Source organism: Jaculus jaculus, chromosome 7 (assembly GCF_020740685.1).
Source record: "Jaculus jaculus isolate mJacJac1 chromosome 7, mJacJac1.mat.Y.cur, whole genome shotgun sequence".
In the NCBI taxonomy this organism is placed as follows: Eukaryota; Metazoa; Chordata; class Mammalia; order Rodentia; family Dipodidae; genus Jaculus; species Jaculus jaculus.
In genome coordinates, this window is record NC_059108.1 from 31253732 (window position 1) to 31270187 (window position 16456).

Consider the following 16456-nt stretch of genomic DNA (forward strand, 5'->3'; position numbering starts at 1 on the left):
TCAATTCCCCTGTGTTTACATAAAAGCCAGATGCAGAAAGTGCATGTGCATGTGGAGTTCAATTGCAGTGATAGGAGGCTCTGACATGCCCATTCTCTCTCTGTTTCTATTTCTCTTTTTGTTTGCAAATACATACACAAAATTGTTTTTAAAATATTTTTCTAAAAAATGATGAAAGGGGATGAAATACAAAAACTCTCACCACTGAAATAAGCAGCATTAGTTTGCTCACGTATCCCGTAAGAGGAATATTGCATTGGAAAAGTTAAATACGCAAGGAAGACTTTGTTCCCAGTCATTACCATTACTCAACTCCACAGAAACAAAACTTGTAAACGTTTATAAGTATCAGAGAGCTGATGATACAGGGCACTGAAGGAGAGTGGTCATGGCTATTTCTTGGTGCTCATTAAAGTTAGCTTATCAAATTCTTGTAGATGTGGATAGATAAGGGTGCTACTTTTCTTTTCTTTTAAATGTTTATTTTTATTATTAAGAAGACTTTTTGTATAGATACATCATGTGTTGGTACACTCTTTCCCTTATCCCTGCCCCCATTCCATTGGGGACCATCCTCAGTGGGGTTGCAGGTATTCCCCATGGGTTTGTGGTTTATACATTGTTGGAGCAGCATAAAAAATATGGAACACTTCATGAATTTTCATGCCATCCTTGCACAGGGGCCATAATAATCTTCTCTGTGTCATTCCAATTTTAGTATATGTGCTGCTGAAGCAAGCACTAAGAGTGTTACCTTTCTTCATGATTACATTTCAAAAATGCCTCACAGATCCTTGAGAAACATTCTTGGGTTACAAAACTGGAAAATTCTGGAAGGAATTATCTCAAAGTAAAAGCAATGGCAGTATGGAGAGATAGATGGCTTATCAATTAAGGTGCTTGTCTGTGTAGCCTAAAGACTCAGGTTCAATTTCCCAGTATTCAAGTTAGCCAGAATGCACAAGAACATGCATGCATCTGGAGTTCATTTGCAGTGGCTCAAGGCCCTGGTGCACCCTTTCTCTCTCTCTTTCTCTCTACCTGCTTTTCTCTTTCTCTTTTCTCATAGATAAGTAAATAAATAAATAAAATATAAGAAAAAGCAACGTTGGGCCTTCCGGTAAGATGGTGTCCCTCTAACCATGCTTCACCTCACTGGCAATGATAGGCAAGATCTGTGAGTGTTTTTGGTTCAGCAAGTCCTAGCAGACTTCCAGTGGGAGTCTGTGGAGGAGTACAGTAGGGAATCTGCCGATTCCTATGTTCTTGGGTAGCTCACCATTCCCCCAAACCCCTCAAGCAGCCATCCCAGCCACTGGGCCAGATGCCACATCACAGACAGGTTTTGCTCCTGCAGGTTCCATGGATCTGGGCCAGGCACTCCTCACCTTTCCCTGTGCCAACTGCCCTTCACCTTTCTGCATGCCAACAAGCTCTCATTCCTCCTCCCTCCCATAGCTTTCCTCCCTTTCCCCACCACCAGGACCCCCCCCCCCCATCCCCTGTGTGCCAACAGATCCATGTCAAAAGGTCTGTGCCATCAGGGCTGTATCGCAGGGTTCATGCCATTAGGTCCAAGCCATTGGGTCTGTGCCATATGAATCATGTCACCAATGCACGCTACCAGGCTCACATCACAAGGTCTGTGCCATCAGGTCAACATCACAGGGTCCATGCTATCGGGTTTGTGTCACAGGGTTTGTGTCACAGGGTCCATGTCATCAGGTCCTGGTCACAGAGTCTGCATCACAAAGTCCATACCGTCAGGTCCGAATCACTGGGTCTACATTGGGCCTGTGCTGTCCCGTTTCCCCAAGCTGTCCCATCCACTCTTTCTACCACCTGCCTACATGCCTACGGGTTAGCCCCATCCTACCCCCTGCCTGGCCACCTACTTCCAAGGCTGCACACTCTCCAGGCTCCACACCATGCCCTGTCACCAAGTCTCCAGGTCCCTACTAGGGCTTACTGGGCTCCTTCTACCTGAGCATACAGGCCCCCTTGCCATTAAAAGCCTAGCCTACTCAATCATAAAAGGGAACAATCACTGAACACACTTCAGTGGTAAAATACAGCTTGCTCCTGAATTAAATAAAACTCTCACACTGTGCTTGGCAGACCACAGGGCAAAAGGAATAACATGAAACATCAAATGGAAGTAACTCCAATAAGGTTTCCTAGTCCCGTGATGTAAATCTTTAATCAAAACATAAAAAAGACAGCAAGATCAGAACCCCAAAATGAAGTCACAAGCTTTGTGTCCAGAACTTGCAGAAAATCAACAAAAGACCAACAGTCATGTGAATATTGTCCTCACTAGGTTGCATCTAATAGAAAAAAAAAAAAAAAATAAGGACCTCAGTAATCAGCTTTCTAAGTTCAACAAAAACACAAATAAATACAAGGATGAATTCCAAGAAGCATTAAGAAAATCAGAAACTGACTTGAAAATGGAACTCAACAAAGGGATGGATACTATACAGAAAAGGGTAATAGAAAATAGAAACCAAATTGAATGAGTCTAAACCTCTCTAGAAGACCTTAAGAACAGAGTTAGCAGAATCAGTCATGCGAATGACAGAACCTCAGAACTGGAAGACAAGACAGAAGAAACAGTTTGAGAGTTCACAGACTTGAAGAAGTTCAGTTGTTTTATTTTTATTTATTAATTTATTTGACAGAGAAAGAGGGAGAGAGAGTCAGAGAACGGGTGTGCCAGGGCCTCCAGCCACTGCAAAAGAACTCCAGATGCATGTGCCCCCTTGGGAATCTGGATAACTGGGTTCTGGGGAATCAAACCTGTGCCCTTTGGCTTTACAGGCATATACCTTAACTGCTAAGCCATCCCTCCACCCCAAGTTCAAAATTTTTTGTGAACAGAACATGAAGGAACTGTGGGATACTCCTCTTTTTTTTTTTTTTTTTTTTTTTTTGAGGAAGGGTCTCACTCTAGCTCAGGCTGTCCTGGAATTCACTCTGTAGTCTCAGGGTGGCCTCAAACTCTTGGTGATCCTCATACCTTTGCCTCCCGAGTGCTGGGATTAAAGGCATGTGCCACCACGCCCTGCTATGTGGGATACTCTTAAACATCTAAACATTCAGGTCATAGGTATACCAGAAGGGGAAGAAATTCAGACCAAAGGTATGGAGAATTTATTAGACAAAATTATCGCAGAAAATTTTCTCAGCCTCTCAAAAGAAACCCCCATCAAGATACAAGATGCTAACAGAACTCTAAACAGACTGGACCAAAGCAGAAACCGTCCAAGACATATTATCATTAAGACTCTAAACAACAAAAACAAAGAGACAGTCCTAAAAGCAGCAAGAGAGAAACAACACATTTCATATGAAGATAACACCATCAGAATTACCTCAGACTTCTCCATGGAAACTCTGAAGGCCAGAAGGGCTTGGAATAGAACACTGAAGTCTAAGAACCTATGGCTCCCAACCCAAACTACTGTACCTAGCAAAAGTATCCCTTATAACAGATGGCAAAAGAAAAACTCTCCATGATAAAAGTCAGCTCTACAACTATATGAACAGAAAGCCAAACCTACAGAGAGTACTTCAGGGAGTTCTCCTCACAGAAGAGTCAAACAACCAACCTCAAGAACCTGTAAGAAGCAGGCCACAATAACCAAATCCAGAGAAGGCTCAAATAACTACAAAGTCCAAGAAAACACCAAACCCCATAAATATCCATAATATGGCAGAGATTAAATCAAATCCAGTTATTACCCTAAACATTAATGGCCTTAATTCACCTATCAAGAGATACAAGTTACCAGGGTGGATCAGAAAAATGGACCATTCAGTCTTCTGTCTTTAAGAAACCTACCTCACCACTAAAGATGGACACCTCCTTAGGGTGAAAGGGTGAAAAATGATATTCCAAGTGAATGGAAATAAGAAACAAGCAGGTGCTGCTATACTAATATCAGATAAAATAGACTTCAAACTAAAATTAATCAAAAAAGACAAAGAAGACCACTTGTTACTCATCAAGGGAATGAGCCAACAAGAGGATATCACAATCCTCAATCTTTATGCATGGAACACATGGGCACCACAATTCATTTATTTATTTTTATTTTTATTTTTGTTTTTTTGAGGTAGGGTCTTGTTCTGGTCCAGGCTGACCTGGAATTAACTCTGTAGTCTCAGGGTGGTCTTGAACTCACAGCGATCCTCCTACCTCTGCCTCCCAAGTGCTGGGATTAAAGGCATGCGCCACCACGCCCAGCATCACAATTTATAAAAAAAAAAATCTACTTACCAAAAAAAAAAACAAAACCCAGAAATAACCACCAACACAATTATAGTTAGGGATGTCAATACTCTACTATCAGCAATAAATAAAAGAGCTCAACAATACCATAGATCAACTACACCTAACAGATACTTACAGAATATTCTACCCAAAATCTAAAGAATACACATTCTTCTCAGCAGTCCATGGAACCATCTCCCAAATAGATCACACACTAGGCCTTGAATCCTGCCTCCATATAGTTAGGAAAATTGACATAATTTCCTGCATGACATCAGACCACAATGCTGTAAAACCACAAATTAACAAGAGATGTGCCAGGTACTCTTATCAACTCCTGAAGACTGAACAACACACCTTTAAACAACAAATTGATAGTAGAATAAATGAAAAATGAAATTGAAAAGTTTCTAGAATTGAATGACAATGAGAATACATTATACAAAAATTTATGGGACACAATGAAGGCAGTCCTTAGGGGAAAATTTATAGCATTAGCTGCCTTCATAACAAAGACAGAGATATTCTAAGTCAATAACCTAACCATCCATCTAAAGGCATTGGAGAAACAAGAAGAATCCGACCCAAAAAGCTCCAGATGGAAAGAAATAGTCAACATCAGAGCAGAAGTTAATGAATTGGAAGCTAAGAAAACAATTAAGAAAATTAATGAAAGAAAGAGCTGGTTCTTTGAAAAAATAAACAAGATTTACAAACCCCTGGCCAATTTGATTCAGTGAAGAAAAGAAATGCCTCAAATTAACAAAATTTGAAATGAAAAAGAAGAGATTACAACAGACAACCCTATGACAGGATTCTATACATAAATGATCTGAGAACCTTCATCTCAAAACTCTTAAAGGTGATTAATTCGTTCAGCAAAGTGTCAGGTTACAAAATCAATGCACAAAAATCAGTAGCCTTTCTTTATGCAAAGGACAAAGATACAGAGAAAGAAATTAGCAACATTGTCCCATTTTTAATAGCAACAAAAAATACCTTGGAATAATACTAACCAAGGTTGTAAAAGACTTATATAATGAAAACATAAAAACACTCAAGAAAGAAATTGAAGAAGACTTGAGAAGATGGCAAAACCTCCCATGCTCCTAGACAGGCAGAATTAACATTGTGAAGATGGCAATACTACCAAAAGCAATATACATATTTAATACAATACCAATAAAATTCCCAGCATTATTCCTCACAGAGATAGAAAAAAAAAAAGGATCTTAAGATTCTTATGGAATGGCAGCAGGCCTTGATATCCGAGCACATTCTCAGCAAAAGAAACACCTCTGGAGGCATCACCATACCTGACCTAAAGGTATATTACAAAGCCACAGTAACAAAAAACTGTATGGTATTGGCATAAAAACAGGAATTTAGACCAATGAAACAGGACTGAGGATCTGGATTTTAGGTCAAGTAATTATAGCTGCTTGATCTTCAACAAAAGGCCCTGATAATATAGACTGGAGAAAAGACAGAATCTTCAACAAATGGTGCTGGACAAACTGGATAACTCCATGCAGAAAAATGAAATTAGACCTACATATCTTTCCATGCACAAAAATCAAGTCCAAATGGATCAAGACCTCGATATAAGACCAGAAACTCTGCTACTACTGGAAGAAAAAATCGGAGGAACTTTCCATGATATAGGAATAGAAAAGACTTCCTGAACAAACCCCAGTAGCTCAGGAACTTAAACAATCATTCAACCATTGGGATCTTATGAAGCTAAAAAGTTTTTTCATAGACAAACCCAATAAGCAGAGCCAGTAGACTACCTCCCAGAATGGGAAAAGTCTTTGTCAATTATACTGCTGACAGAGGCCTAATTTCTATAATCTTCAAAGAACTCAAAAATCTAAGTAATAAAATATCAAACAACCCACTCACAAAGTGGGGCAGAGAACTTAATAGGGAGTTCTCAGATGTAGAAATACAAATTCCAAACACATAGTTATGAAAATACATGAAAATCAGGGAAATGCAAATTAAAACAATCATGAGATTACACCTTACCCCAGTAAGGACAGCAAACATTAAAATTCAAATGAACACAAATGCTAATGTGGGTGTGGAGAAATAGGAACACTCATTCACTGTTGGTGGGAATGTAAGCTGGTACAACCAGTATGGAAAGCAATATGGACACTCCTAAAAAGGTTTGCTATGGAGTTACAAACAGACCCTGTCATTCCCTTACTGAGCATTTACCTTACAAGCACCATGCCTCAGTTCAGAGATATTTTCTCAACCATGTTTATAGCTGCTTGATTCATAATGGCTAAGGACTGGAATCAACCCAGATGCCCATTACTGGACAAACGGATAACCAAAATGTGGTATATCTATATGATGGAATTCTGATGAGCAGCTAGAAGAAAAATGACACAATAAAATTTGTAGAAAAATGGTCAAGTTTGGAACTTTTCATACTCAGTGAACTCACCCAATCACTGAAAGACAATCATTGCATGGTCCCACTCATCTTCAGCCCCTAACCTGGATCTTCCCATGATGTTGGCATACCTAATAAGCATCTTGAGGATGGGATACTAGGGAAGATATAGCTTGAGGGGTGACAAGGCTGGAGGGGGGGACACAAAACTGAACCCAGATGGAACCAGTACCATAAAATCCTATATATTTTAGAATACAGAATAAAAGGTTGAACCCTATCAGGATCTTAGAGGGAATACCTGAAGGGCACTGGAGAGGGTGAGATGAAGCCTAACCTTAATTTTCTCAAGCTTCTTTTTTTCCTTCTTTCTTTCTTTCTTTCTTTCTTTCTTTCTTTCTTTCTTTCTTTCTTTCTTTCCTTTTTACACCTTCTCTTTCTCCTTTCTTTTCCCTTGGTGCTGGCTTGTAATTCCCAGTACCAGCATTAGGTTAACACCCTCAATGTGCTGTTGATTAGAGAGACCTACAAGGTTTCCAAAAAGAAGACAGACATCTGTCAGAGAACTTGATTACCTACCAGAGGTTAATGGTAAGACCCCACTGCTGAAGACACCATATGCTATCGGTATGGAACATGGAAAGACCTGGCTGGAATCTAGAAGAGAGCTAGTCCCCAGACAGTTAGCCTGTCTAGTACCAGAAGGCACTACATGAGCTCCTGGGGGAAAGTGGCCAATATCTGTTCAAGCAACTTGAGTTCTAAGCTACTCAAACAGCCTGAAGTAATGCTCATATGAAATAGTGGCACACAGTTATGGTGGGTAACCATCTGCTCTTGGATTGGCTAACAGATCTGCTCAGTGGAAAAGAACCCATATCTGGAACTGGGAAACAAGCCAGAATCATATCCAGGTAATGAGTTTACTCTCTAATATCAAAATCCTGCCAATCTTGGGGTACAAGAGGGTCTAAACCCATTAAATTCTCTCCAACAATGGTTATCCCATTTAACCTGTGCTCACCTCACTCTATGTTGGAGAATCTGCTTCTCTCTTTCAGATGGAAGAAGGACCCAAGGAGAGAAATAGCTCATCATACTTTACCAGGGCCCCAACTGAAACCATAAAGAAATTAGGGAAATGAGCAAGAGTGCTGCTTTCCCAGTGAACCTGATATCAGCACAAGGGTGAAAGTAGACATTGAGGACTCTTAACTCCTACCAAACCAGAGATCCAGAGATCCAGAGATCCAGAGGCTCCTAAGAGCTCATCACTGAAGTAGACCTAAAATGAATCCAATGTGGCTCACAGAATTTCATGGAAGAGGGGGTGGTCAGATTGTTAGAGCCACAAGTTGGGATATTATGCACAGAGACCTTGCTTCTTCCCCATAATTCCCCACAACACACAATCCACAATCCCCATGGGGATAACCAGCATCCCCAATGAGGAGGCTCCTTTTGGGGGGGAAGTGATGAGGGTAAGGATGGTCCCAATAAGTGCTATTTACATACTAAGTATGTCCATAACCAATAAAAAAGAGAAAAGCTTCAGTAAAAGTGGGTTAGGGAGGGGTCAGAAGAAAGTAACGAGGTGATTAGGATCAAAATACATTATATTACATGTATGAAAATTATCAATAACAAGTTTAAAAAATGGTATGATAAGCTAAATATAGTACAACAATTTATGGTGTGTAGTTATGATTTTGTAATAATATATTCAAAGCTATAATATATAACCTATATAATAAAAGACCGTAATATGTGAAATCTTATGTACTTGATTACATTGAAGGGGTTTACAATATACAACGTAGCTATGAAGCTACTTGACAGTTTTATTGCAAGTGAACATTGGATTAAAAGTTTTATGTGCAAACAATGACAGCAGCAACAACAAAAGCAATGACAAGCTTTATCTAACAGCAACATTATGGAGATACAATTGTGAAGGTCTGAAGTTAAAACAACTGACAGGGGACATTCTGACCACCCAGACAGTCAATTAAGGTGACTCTGCTGAAGCAAAGAAATCTTTTCTCCATCCCCCTAGGTGTTGTTTGTTTCTATTAGTAGTTATGAAATGGGGACATGCAACATTTTTCAGATGGGATGACTTATGCCTTGAATCTGCATACATATACATACATATATGCCATACACATGTATGTACTACAAATGTAACTATGTTCCTATCTGCACGTGTTTCTTTATTTGCTCATCAGTGTTGTGCTTAGAGTTGGAATTCCTCTTAGAAAGATGGTTATTTTTGCCCCATTATGATAGAAGCTTCCATGTAAATGACATTGAAGGTATTTTTTGATCAACATACTACTTTGAAATGGAAAGACTAATTTCTTCTCTCTTATTGTAATTATTGTATCTTTTGGTAAAGATTATGATAATTAAGACCAACTCTTATTGTGGATATAGGAAAGGCATCATGGAAAAAGATTTGTTTAGGTGGGTCTTAAAGGGTCAATCTTAAAGGGTTGTGTCTATAAGCAAGAATAAAAGTGTGGATTAGAAAAAAAGGGCTACAAAAATGAGAAAAGTGGTGAGAAAATGGATTAAACCTGGGGTAGGGAGAAATACTTTTGAAGGTTTATTATAGACTGAGTATTTGTGTGTATCAAAACTGATATTACAGCTGGAAAGATGGCTTAACAGTTAAGCATTTGTTTGTAAAGCCAAAGGACCCAGGTTGGATTCTCCGAGGACCCATATATACCAGATGCAGAAGGTGGCATATGCATCTGGAGTTTATTTGCAAAGGCTGGAGGCCCGGACATGCCCATTTTCATCTTCTTTCTATCTCCGTCTTTTTCTCTCAAATAAAAAAAAAATAAACTGATATTAGTAAATGTAATTCCCAATATGATGATATTTGAACACAGACTCTTTGGTAGGTAATGAGATCATCAGGTAGATCTCTTATTGATGGTATTAGTGTTTTTAGAGATGAGATCACATGGACATAAGAAAGACAGCCATTTATGTGCCAGGAAGTGGGCCCTCACCCAATACTGAAATCTGCTGGTAACTGGAACTTAGATGTCCAGCCTAAAGAATTATGAGCAATAAGTTTGTATTGTTTAAAACTTGCCTGCTATGAGGTAGTCTTTCATAGAAGCCTGAGTAGGTCAGACAGCATCAGATCACAGATAGCCTTCCATGCTATACTAAGCAATTCCATTTTTATTTTTTAAATTTTTTTAGAGAATAAGTAAGAGTTATTTTGGAAAATTAAAATAATAGCAAATCAATTTTAGGATCATAGTGCCTGGATTTGTGATTCATGAATTGTGAGTAGAGAGACCAGAGGCAGCAGTGTCTTTATTGGAAAAGGAGGTACCATCTAGCTTAGGGAAGGGCACAGCACAGATCAAAAAGTATCTATATACCATATTCAATAATATTGGCTGAACACAGGCTTAGTCAACCTGGCTACTAGATACAAAAAATGTGAATTCTTATAATGTACAATTACTAAAAATAATGTAATACAATTATACAAAGTTATCAGTAGTTTCTGGGTTATTATCCTATTATACCATGGAGCAAGTAGTGACTCCTTGTATCTGAGAGAACACAGTTGGATTCAATAGGCAGGACATTAATTGATCCTGTGTGTCAGGTGTACAAAGAGAGCACATGTGGCCAATGCAAGGCATCAAGTGGAACAGTGACAGCACAACAGAATGCAAAGGCAGGTGCCAGAGCTCAGGTTCTGTGGGTAAGACTGCTGGAGTCCTCAAGTCTAAGGTCGGTGTGAATCTGGACTGCAAGGCAGGCGAAGCTGGAGGTCTGTGGGGCCTGAGTTGTGCCAGGCTGCCTGCTTCCTCCACATTTGGATCATTTTGCAAAGGATCTAAATGTTGGATTATTTTCAATGTGTCAGTTTGGATTGAGATACTTAGAAGATAAATAGACGCAATGTAATACCATAGTGGGACTGAGGAGCCTGTGTCCCACCTGGGCTAACATGTTGTGGTGGTTTGATTCAGATGTCCCAGGTAAACTTGGGTGTTCCAAATGTTAGGTTCCCAGCTGATGGAGATTGGCAATTAGTGCCTCCTGGAGGGAGTGTACTGTTGAGGGCAGGCTTATGGGTACTATACCTAGTTTCCCCTTTCCAGTGTTTGGAATACTCTTCTGTTGCTATTGTCCATTTTATGTAGGCTAGGGGGTGATGCCCACTCTCTGCTCATGCCATCGTTTTCCCCTAACATCATGGAGCTTCCCCGCAAGTCTGTAAGCCAAAATAAATCCCCCCCCTTTTTTTCTCACAAGCTGCTCTTGGTTGGGTGATTTCTACCCAGCAATGTGAACCTGACTACAACAGTAATGTTGGTACTGAGGAGTGGTGTCATTTGCTGCTAGATACCTGACTGTGGCGCTTCGGCCTTTTGGAGCTGATTTCCAAGAGGAATGTGGAAGGATTTAAAACCTTGGCCCGAGAGATGCCTTGCAGTGCTGTAAATACAGCCTAGTGGACTATTCTGGTCAGAATTAAAAGACCTGAATGCAGGAAGAACTATGGACTGCGAAGTTTGGCTTATGAGGGCGAAAGAGCTTTGTTTGGACTGGGCTAGAAGCAGTTTATGTGAGAAGTTTGCTGTTATGTCCATGTCATGAGAACTTGTGCAGGGTTGCAGTGTGTAGAAATGGACTGGTGTGTGCAGAGGGAGATGGCGCAGAAAGAAATCTTTGGGCTAAAAGTGCTGCCCATTCAGTTGCAATTATATGAGAGATTACAGTCATTGAGATTGGGCAAGCTGACCTGCATTGGGGCAACAGAAAGAATGCAGTGTTTTGAAGGGGCCTGAATGCTCAAGGAGTGTCCTGTTATTCAAAGTCTGCTTTCTCCCCCATCTAGATTAACAAATTGGCACCTTAGCTGGTATTATGGAGTATAAGAAGTGAAGGAACGAGAGGGGCATTGAATTTGCAACGTGGTCTTATATTTTGGAAATGGCCATAGGCAGTGTGAAGCCGGATTGCCTGAATAGAAATCCAGTGGAGCTGTGAGAATGAATTGTGGGTTGCAATGGAGACCCAGTGGAGATGCCAGGACCATGAGATGGCAGCTAAGGAAAGCTGAAGGCCCTGGATGAAGTTTTCCAGGTCTGTGAGCAGCCTATCTGGTGGAATTGGAACTCCAGAGACATAGTGCTGGTTAGAATTACTATACTTAGACACTTTTCACTGGCTAGAATTGTGAGTCTTGGAGCTACAGGGTTTGAATTTTCCCTGGCTGTTTTAAATCTTGTATTGGTTGCATATTTTTATGCCCATCTTCCTATAATGGGAAATCACAAATCACTTGTCTTCTATAGTTCTGACATTTAAAGAATAAATTCTCTTATACTCAAATATTTGAATTGGTTTTTTTGTCATTTATGAAAGTCTTGTTTCACAGGAAACAAACATTGATATAGTTTTCTGGTTGTAGATCATTAAGGAGGATAGATCCTGAACAATGAACCATGTGTAATAAACTGTTTTATTCTTTATCCTAATCTATATACGGAAGCAGAAAAATAGATAGGGACCTATTATAAGACACACAAGTTTGAACAAGCATGCCTAACATTTTCCCCATCAAGTTAAAAATGAGAGATGTTTCATTTTTGTTTTAAATATACACAACTCTTAAACCTCTACTGAAGTGACTCTGGAGAAACCTTTGCCTAATCTAGAGCATGTACTACTGTCCTTCTCTTACATGGTTTTCTTAATATTCCTGCTTATATTTGCTCTGAATAAACTCCATATTTGCTTCATGAAGATGAATTTCTAGATTTCATGAAAGAAAAGACTTAATATCTTTTAACTAATTTGTTTTTTATTGCATTTGATGTAGTTTTTGAAAATGGTTTATATATATTTACATAGAGATAGTTCAGGATATGTTTGTAGATAAGCACCTAATTACTAGGACTATATGAAAATAGATTCCTATTATTCTATTTACTATTATTAGAAACTATCATCTTTAGTCAAAATTATGAGTTGTACATTTGAAAGATGTCTTCAAACATTGCCACTACTCCATGATCATTCTTCTTTGCTTTGCAATGTATTGCAGTTTATTGCAATTAGCAATAGCATTTCAAAAGGAAGTCAAGATGTAGTCCTGGAATGCATGAAAGCAAAGCAGGTTTGGAACACAGTATCTTTCTTCTCAGACAGTCTGTAAATGGGACCAAAGAGCATTCTTTTGGTAGGTTTTTTGTAATCAACTTTAGAAGAAAACGGAAGCAGACTGGGTTCATGAGTCTGCTTAATGAATAGAGAGGTAACTAACGTGTACATGAGGAATAAAAGCTTCAAGTTAAAGAAAAAAGAAAGAGACTCTAAGTCTGGATGACAAAAACAATACACATCATTTTCCCCCATGCAAAGGGGAGACCCACAAGTAGCAAATTTAGTATTATGATCCATAAATAGAACACAGCAAAATGAGAGTTTCCATGCAGGAGAGAACTAAACATCCAGGCAAGCAGGTAGACATCTATTTGCAAGTGGCATGCAGGTTTCAGCATAGTCTAGGCCAGATTTTGATAGAAAAGGCTGGGGAAGACACCATTACAAGCAAGTTACAATGTCAAGATGAAAGGTCACATTGAAGATTCAGAGGCACATGAAATAAAACAGGGTTGAGATCCCTAAACTTGGCTTATGAAGGTTCATTTCTCAGGGACAGAGAAAAGTTATAGAGAACCAGTGAGGGTCATGAGAGCAGAACTGATGTAACTCTGTGTGGAATTCAAACTGTATTCTAGATCTTTTTACAATCTTCTGACCAGTAATATTGCATAGCCACAAAACCTTTAATGGTTGTCTAAGAAACAACATGAATGCAAGTTTGTCATCATGGGAGCAGAATTTACCTTGAGCCTTTTTTTTTTTTACAGACTTAATACACTTTAGGCTTTCTGATCACATTGCTATATCCAGAATTCTATAAGGGTCTCTGCTATAGGTCATCTTGACTTTTTCTCTCCCTTGTCCTCTGCATCCACTAGGGCAAGTTACTGATTCTTTAATATTTTCCTCATTTCTAGTTTCATGAAATCCCCTGTTGCACAGAACTTTTTAGTGTTATTTGACCATTGCTGAAGTATATTCCGTGAATCTTGTATGTTAGTATGTGCTACTCAAAGATGAAAACTCAGGCTGGAGAGATGGCTTAGCAGTTAAGCGTTTGCCTGTGAAGCCTAAGGACCCTGGTTAGAGGTTGGGTTCCCCAGGACCCATGCTAGCCAGATGCACAAAGGGGCGCATGCATCTGGAGTTCGTTTGCAGTGGCTGGAAGCCCTGGTGTGCCCATTCTCTCTCTTTCTCACTCTCTCTCTCTCTCTCTCTCTCTCTCTGCCTCTTTCACTCTCAGTCTCTCTCACATAAATAAATAAATAAACCAAAAAATTAAAAAAAAAATAAAGAAGAAAACTCTGCAAATAAGCCTGGGACAGGGGATGGAAAGAACTCCCTTGCTGCATTCTGTGTCAGAGATTTTAATTTGTTTTAGTTACTGTCAATCAGTAAAGCTACTAACCATTTCTCTGAGACCACGGCCACTGTTTTGGAGCAATAGTTAATAGACTAATGTTCATAGGACATGTATAAAGAATCTCATTTTTAAACTAATGTTCATAGGACATGTATAAAGAATCTCATTTTTAAACTAATGTTCATAGGACATGTATAAAGAATCTCATTTTTAAGTATTTTATTTATTTGAGAGGAGGGGGGGGATGTATTGTCGTGACTGGGCCTCTAGCCACTGTAAATGAACTCCAGATGCTTGCATCACTTTGTGCATCTGGCTTTATGTGAGTACTGGGGAATTAAACCCAGACTGTCAGCCTTTGCAAGTGAGTGCCTTTTATTGCTGAGCCATAGCTCTAGTCCAATCTTCTCTCTCTCTCTCTCTTTTTTGTTTTTGGCTTCCCTTACTGGTTTGCATAGTTTGATGATAGATTAGATTTGCTTATTTCTGTTTTCCCCAAACTAAGCACAAGTAACCAATTATAAGAGGAGTTAATATTTATTGAATATGAGTGACCTGAAAGTAAAAGAGGTCAGCATTAACCAGCCTCTCCCATAGGAACTCATTGCCCCTACAGTCAGCCTGAAGAAATTAACCTTTGTCTGTTATCATTAACAAAAGGCTGGAATGTTAGGTTGGGACAGGCTCCCAAAATGGAGTCACCATGTGGTGAAAGAGACATAAGGTTATCCACATATCTCAAGAAACTGCCCAGGCATTATCTCTTCCTTGCCTAACAATGCCCCAGGTCTAGATTTCTTGCTCCCTTTTCTTGCAAGTCACCTGGTCACTGTTCTGGTGTCACACCCCTAAAGAAACCTTTTTTTTGAATTCAGCTTTTTCCTTCCCCACTTTCCCCCAGCTGAAGAGCCCTATAAAGCCCACAATCTGGAATCTCATGTTGGCTGTACTCTGCTCATGAGAGTCAGTCCTGGCAGCTCATGTTTTTCCCTAATAAAAGCTTTCATCTTTGCCTCAAGAAAAAAAAAAAAAATAAATAAAGTAAAAGAGGTCATATGTGAGAGAGCCTTAGGAGACCAAAACTGCTGATACCCTAATGTGAAAGATACATATTTATTCATATATATTTTATAAGAACCTTCACATAGTTTTATTTCATTTGTGGAGTCAGTAACCTTTCATATGTTCCAAATACCTTATAAATCTTAACTTTAACGATGAATAAAATAAATCATCTGTATTTGAAAGATGACTCTAGGGTGAGTTCATTATATTTTTTATAAATATAATCTTTTTCCAGAACTTACTAACCCTTACTTCTTTACAAATTTTAATTGTGTTCAGTTTATAAGAAAGGGTGCCTTGGACTGGAGAGATGCCTTAGTGGTTAAGGCACATGCCTACAAAGCCTAAGGAACCAGGTACTATTCTCCAGGTCCTACTTAAGCCAGATGCAAATGATGGTGCATGTGTCTGAGGTTCATTTGCTGTGGCTGGAGGCCCTGGCATGCCCATTCTCACTCTCTCTCTGTCTCTCTCCCTCCCTCTGTCTGTCTGTAATAAATAAGGAAAAAAAGAAAGAAAGAAAGAAAGAAAGAAAGAAAGAGAGAAAGAAAGAAAGAAAGAAGGGATGTCTCAATCTTCTGTTTTTTCATGAGATATAAGATAAAATACCATTATATTTTTGGGGAATTTGATCAAGAATATAATAAAAATTTTTCTGCATTTATTGATTCAGTACATATTGCTGATTCCACAGAATTAATGTGTTGATAATCCAAACCCCTTGATTTTGTTACAGAATAAATTCTAAATTTATTTTAACACCCTTAATTATTGACAGAATTCATGTGTGTGGTAACACTGTTTAATTTTAAGTAGAATAAAGATGACTTTGTCTGAGCTTGTCCTATTTTAGACACATGCCCAAATCAGGTGTCCACTTCAAATGTATCAAACCCCTGTCCTGACAAAGAAAGCTGGATAAAAATGAGTTTGCTTAGGAGTAATGATAATCATTTGTTTGTCTGAGTATTTGTTAAGTGACTAATATTACCAGACACCACACAAAGGTCTACAATCAGAACGTTATAACCTTAAAAAGTATCTCACTTCACATTGCTTTGGGAGATACCATGAAGTAAAATAAAAAGAAACCTTATAGTACAAAGATAAAAGAGTAGTCTGGGTGAAGGGTGGTAACAATGTGAATGAGGGATCAGAAAGACTTTGTAAGGATGAGGAGAAAATT

At 39.0% G+C, this 16456-nt stretch overlaps 1 non-coding gene across 1 annotated transcript; it reads right to left on the reverse strand.

Annotated features, from left to right (window-relative positions):
• Positions 1-635: 635 nt before the first annotated feature.
• On the reverse strand, positions 636-742 carry LOC123462464. Its single transcript, XR_006638286.1, has one exon. It is a non-coding gene; the product is annotated as a U6 spliceosomal RNA (small nuclear RNA).
• Positions 743-16456: the final 15714 nt, after the last annotated feature.